This window comes from Dendropsophus ebraccatus, chromosome 1 (genome assembly GCF_027789765.1).
Source record: "Dendropsophus ebraccatus isolate aDenEbr1 chromosome 1, aDenEbr1.pat, whole genome shotgun sequence".
NCBI lineage: Eukaryota > Metazoa > Chordata > Amphibia > Anura > Hylidae > Dendropsophus > Dendropsophus ebraccatus.
This window is the reverse complement of record NC_091454.1, coordinates 42,541,893-42,548,070: the sequence shown is the minus strand read 5'-3', so window position 1 is coordinate 42,548,070 and position 6,178 is coordinate 42,541,893.

Sequence of the window (6,178 nt, the reverse complement as noted above, 5' to 3'; positions counted from 1 at the left end):
AATGTGGCGTGAAAATGAAATATTACATTTTTTACACTATAACGTTGGTCTAGCCTTGAATTTTTCATTTTCACAAGGGGTTAAAAGAGAAAAAAAAAAACATAAAATGTGTAGAGCAATTTCCCCCGAGTCCGTAAATACCCCACATGTGGACATAAAGCGCCATGTGGGTGCAGGGCAAGCCTCCGAAGGTAAGGAGCGCCATTTGGATTTTAGAGGTTGGATTTGGCTAGAATGGATGATGAACGCCATGTCGCATTTACAGAGCCCTCGTGCTGCCAAAACACTGGAAACCCCCCCCAAGTGACCCCATTCTGAAAACTACACCCCTCAAGTAATCTAAAAAGGGGTGCAATGAGGACCCCTTGATGACGGGCACATTTGTGCCGTGAAAGTGAAAAAAATGAAAATTTTCACTTTCACGTCACATTTTTCCACATTTTTGCCCATCACCAGTGGGGTCCATATGCTCACTGCACCCCTTGTTAGAGTCCTTGAGGGGTGTAGTTTCCAGAATGGGGTCACTTGTGGGGGGGTTTCCAGTGTCTTGGCAGCACGAGGGCTCTGTAAATGCGACATGGCCGTTGAAATCCATTCCAGTGAAATCCAGCTTCCAAAAGCCAATTGGCGCTCCTTCCCTTCGGAGGCTCATCCTGCGCCTACATGGCGCTTTAAGTCCACATGTGGGGTATTTCTGTACTCGGGAGAAACTGCGCTACATGTTTTGTGTTTTTTTTTCCTTTTATCCCTTTGTGAAAATGAAAAATTGAAGGCTAGAACGTTTTAGTGTAAAAAATACTTTTGTCTTTTTTCACGCCATATTGTTCGGAAAATCTGTGAAGCACCTGTGGGGTCCAGATGCTCACTGCACCCCTTGTTACATTCCTTGAGGGGTGTAGTTTTCTAAACGGTGTCCCTTTAGGGGTGTTTAGGTTTTGGCACCCCAGAGCCTCTGCCAACCTGAAGTGGTACAGTCAGAAATGACCAAATATAACGGAGCTATTGAAATTCACTAGGCACTTCTTTATATCTGAGGCTTGTGGTTGCGTCAAATAGCGCAATAGGGCCACATATGGGGTATTTCTATAAACTGCAGAAACAGGGCAATAATTATTGGGGTGCATTTCTCTGGTAATAAGTTTATAATTATGAAAAATATTGGATTACAATAAAATCTCTGCACAGAAAATTTAATTTTTCAAAATTTCTTACACAATTAGCTTTTATTTCTGTGACTCCCCTAAAGGGTTAAAAAAATTTCTGGATGTGCTTTTGCAGAGTTTAGGGGGTGCATTTTCTGAAATGGGGTGCTTTGTGGGGCTTTCTAACATACAGTCCCCTCAAATACACTTTAAACCTGAACAGGTCCCTAAAAATATCTGATTTTGAAATTTTACTGAAAATTTGGAAATTTGCTGCTAATGTTTTAAGCTTTCTTTTGTCTAAAAATAAATGAAATATAGTTTAATAAATGCTGCCAACATAAAGTAGACATGTTGCTAATGCTATTTAATATATAATTTATGTGGTATAACCATTTTCTGTATAAGCAGAAAAGTTTTAAAGTTGGAAAAATGCATTTTTTCACAATTTTTCACGCTATTTTGGTTTGTTTCATAAAGATTCGTTATAAGTATCGACTCCAATTTACAAGAAATGTGAAGTACAATATGTCACGAGAAAACAATCAGAATCAGCCGGATAGGTAAATGCATCCCAAAGTTATTAATGAATAAAGTGACACTGGTCAAATTCATAAACTTTGCACCGGTCCTTAACCCCTTAGCGTCCCATAATGTACCTGGTACGTCATGGTGCCGCGGGGGGTGTTCAGAGCGGGGTCCCACCGGGCAGTTCCTCTATTAGCTGGCGCGGGTCCCGTTGCCGCGCCGGCTAATTAAGCACTTCAATGCAGCTGTCAAACCTGACAGCTGCATTGAAGTGCTTTGTACTGCACATCCCTGGTGTCTAGTGGCACGGATCTCCCACCCGCGATGCGATCGCGGGGGGAGATCCGTTCTTCTGGCCGGCCCGGGACTCAGCGTCGGAATGACGCTGATCCCTGCTCGGCAATAGATTGCTTATGGCCTGCAGCAGGCCATAGCAATCTATCACCGATTACAATGATCTTTGCTGTGTATATACACAGCATTGATCTCTATGAGAGATCAGTGCTGTCTATATACAAGTCCCCCAGGGGGGCTTCTAGTTTATGTAAAAAAAAAAAAGTAAAAATGTGTTTTAATTAATAAAAAATCCCCTCCCCTAATAAAAGTCCAAATCACCCCCCTTTCTCCCATTTTATAAATATAAATTAATAAATAAACAAATAAATAAACATATTTGGTATCGCCGCGCACGTAATCGCCCGAACTATTAATTAATCACATTCCTGATTTCGCACGGTAAACGGCGTCAGCGCAAAAAAATTCCAAAGTGCAAAATTGCGCATTTTTGGTCGCATCAAATCCCGAAATTTTTTTTATAAAAAGCGATCAAAAAGCCGTATTTGCGCAATCAAGGTACCAATAGAAAGAACGCATCATGGCACAAATAATGACACCTCACCCAGCCCCATAGACCAAAGGATAAAAGCGTTATAAGCCTGGGAATAGAGCGATTTTAAGGAACATATATTTGTTAACAATGGTTTGAATTTTTTTACAGGCCATCAGATAATATAAAAGTTATACATGTTATATATCATAGTAATCGTAACAACTTGAGGAACATGCATAATAAGTCAGTTTTACCATAGGGCGAACAGCGTAAATGCAAAACTCCCCGAAATCAAAACAAATTCGTTTTTTTTTTTCAATTTGACAGCGCAAATGATTTTTTTTCCGGTTTCGCAGCATATTTTATTCAAAAAATAATGGCTGTCATTACAAAGTACAATTGGTTTCGCAAAAAATAAGCACTCATAAGTCTCTAGGTAAAAAAATGCAAGCGCTATGGACTTTTAAACATAAAATGGAAAAAGCAAAAGCGCAAAAACGAAAATTGGCTTTGACCTTAAGGGGTTAAAGGGGTTATCCAGCGCTACAAAAACATGGCCACTTTTTCCCTACTGTTGTCTCCAGCTCAGGTGCAGTTTGCAATTAAGCTCCATTTACTTCAATGGAACTGAGTTTCAAAACCCCACCCAAACCCGGAGACAACAGTAGGGGGAAAGTGGCCATGTTTTTGTAGCGCTGGATAACCCTTTTAAGGCCATTTCAGGCCCGGTCCTTAAGGGGTTAAAGTGTCACTGTCGTTAATTTTTTTTTTTTTTTGCAGAAATCAATAGTCCAGGCGATTTTAAGAAACTTTGTAATTGGGTTTATTAGCCAAATCTGCATGTAGAAAGCCCTTTCCCAGGTCCCCCCCTCCTCTCCTTTCTGCCATCCACTCCTCAGAATCAGGAAATCTCGACAGTTTTTTCATCAGATGGATCTGTCTGGTCTATGAAGAGGGGAGGGGGAAAGAGTGAGATTAGCGCGCAGCTGAGAGCCGAGAAAGGATTGCACAGTGGGGGAGCTATTCAGAGCCCTAATTAGTGGTCAGAGAGGTCAGTGGTGACTGTCACAGGAGAGAGCCTGTGATGTGAATGTAAATTAAATCTTTGTTGTCCTGTTTTTGCTGCCTTTACTTTCTCTCTCCATAGGAAAACCATAAAGACAGGGGGGAGAGCTTCGGCTAATAAACCTAATTACAAAGTTTCTTAAAATCGCCTGGTTTATTGATTTCTGCAATAAAAATTTTAACAGTGACACTTTAAGACTTACCCCAATGTGGCTGACTTGCTCAACAAGGTGCACCACATTTGTGCGCATTTCCGCAAGTCAACCAGTTAAACTAACCCCAACTGCTACTGTCAAATTCAAAGTCAAATTCAATTTAACTTCCTTGTCTTGTCCATTTCAAACCATATTATCTGTAGATCTCATCTTATCTTACAGGTGTCCTCTGCCATTCTTTCACCAGTACCTTCTACCTTTTTTCGATGTTGTAGCAGTTTTTAAGGCAGGATTGACCAGAGCAGTAATGGACATCCATGTTGACTACTGCTGTGCCTGTCCTTGCGTCCATGTTGACTATTGGTGTGCCTGCCCTTATCTCCATGATGGCTACTGCTGGGCCTTAAGTGGCATCCATGATGACTACTGCTGTAACTGCCCTTGCCTCCATGTTGGCTACTGCTGGGCCTTAACTGGCATCCATGTTGGCTACTGCTGATCCTGCCTGACCTCCATGTTGGCTACTGCTGCTCCCAGGAGTTCTATGTGTGCTCACTGCCATGCTAGGTCTGGTATAATTTTTGGAAGGCTGACTGGCTACCACTTCTACCTTGTTCACTCTGTCCTCACCACCATGCTGTGTCAGGCTGAGTTTTTGGGTGATCCATATGCCTACCTCTCTTTTAACCAGGTTGTTGCACAGAATTAGGCATAATGGTGCCATTAGGCAGCCTCAGGAGGCATGCATACATGCTGCCCCTGCTGTTTTCTGTCAATTTCTGTTGTGTTTCCATCAATTTCTGAGGTTGACAGGTTTTCACACGACCTTACCTCTACCGAACTTGAGTCTCCTGCAAAAATGCTTGTTTTAATGGGGTTTGTTACTTGAAACGAGCACTTTATTATCGTGAGATATTAGTCTCAAGTAACGAGCACCCGAGCATTTTAGTACTCGCTCATCACTAATTTACATGGCTTTTTGTAATTATGTCCTTGTTCACCCCAGCAGCTATATGCTTTTCCTACTGTTAAAGGGTTTATTCAGCGCTACAAAAACATGGCCACTTTCCCCCTACTGTTGTCTCCAGTTTGGGTGGGGTTTTAAAACGCAGTTCCATTGAAGTAAATAGAGCTTAATTGCAAACTGCACCTGAACTGGAGACAACAGTAGGGAAAAAGTGGCCATGTTTTTGTAAGTCTTAAGTTGTTTTAAGTCTATAAGCAATACCCCAAACATGTGTATAATAGGTGCTACCAGAATGCCTCTTTCCTGTTTGGTCTATTTTGACAGAAGCATTTGTGGCAGACTAGGCTACAGATGAACTGTTCTGCAGCTTTAGTGTAAGATTATGTAATCACTTGCATAGTAAATGAAATACCTACTAATAATAATTACAAGTGAAAGAGAGGATAAAGTAAAGTCACTTATACAGCCACTTTTGGAGGACCTGCATTTTCAGTAGGCCAGGCGTCTAGCCACAATTTTTATGCATTTTCTGCAAAATCTTAAAATGATGCTCATGACTGTAAAGTGCTGAGCGACAAGTACACAATATCCAAGATGTCAGAATGTTTTTTGTTTTAGAATTCACGTTTTATTTGTGTACATAAAGTGAAAATTGTCCTGGTAGAAAAAGTGACAATCCTCCTTTTGCAGCTCAGGGCTGCCATAGATAAACAAGATGTTACTTGTTTCCCACCTCTACATGATTTTGTGACTGGCCGATTTATGAATACAAAGTACTGACAAAACTATAAGACTATGTTCACATACATTAAAACAAAACAAAATGTGACACAGCCTAAAGGCCCTATTCAACGGAATGATTATCGTCCGTATTCGTCCGATATGGACGATAATCGTCCCTTGGAATAGAGTGCAACGATCAGCAGACATCGTTTATGTCGGCTGATCAGTGCAGTCGCTTGTTTTTCAACATGTTGAAAAACAAGCGACTGATATAGCAGCGATCTGCTGCAGTCGCTCCGTTGAATAGGACCGTCGGCAGCAGACGCTGCTGTATGCTATGGGCTGTTCGGACGATCAGCGATCACCAAGACAGCCCCCCCCATAGCTCCCCGCCGCCCCTCCCGCACTTATCCGCTCGCTGCTGCCACGTTGAATAACGGCGCCAGCGAGCGGGGAACGAGGAGCAAATGAGCGCTGAGAGCGCTCGTTTGCTCCTCTATGCCATAAGGGTGGATATGCCCATGGCAGATTGTGTTGCATGAATTTTTGCAACTTAAAATCTGTTACATTCATTTAATTCATTCATTCATAAGTTGTTGGTTTGGTGACAAGCACATTGATCAGATGACTTTCTGCAATAGTCTGCTACACATAAATCCACTGTAAGAAGGTCACTCCCTTCGCTATAAAAGTTCTAATAACCAATCACTGAAGATCACCAGATTTGGCACTGACCCAGACACTGTCCAAAGCAAAAACTTCCTGATTT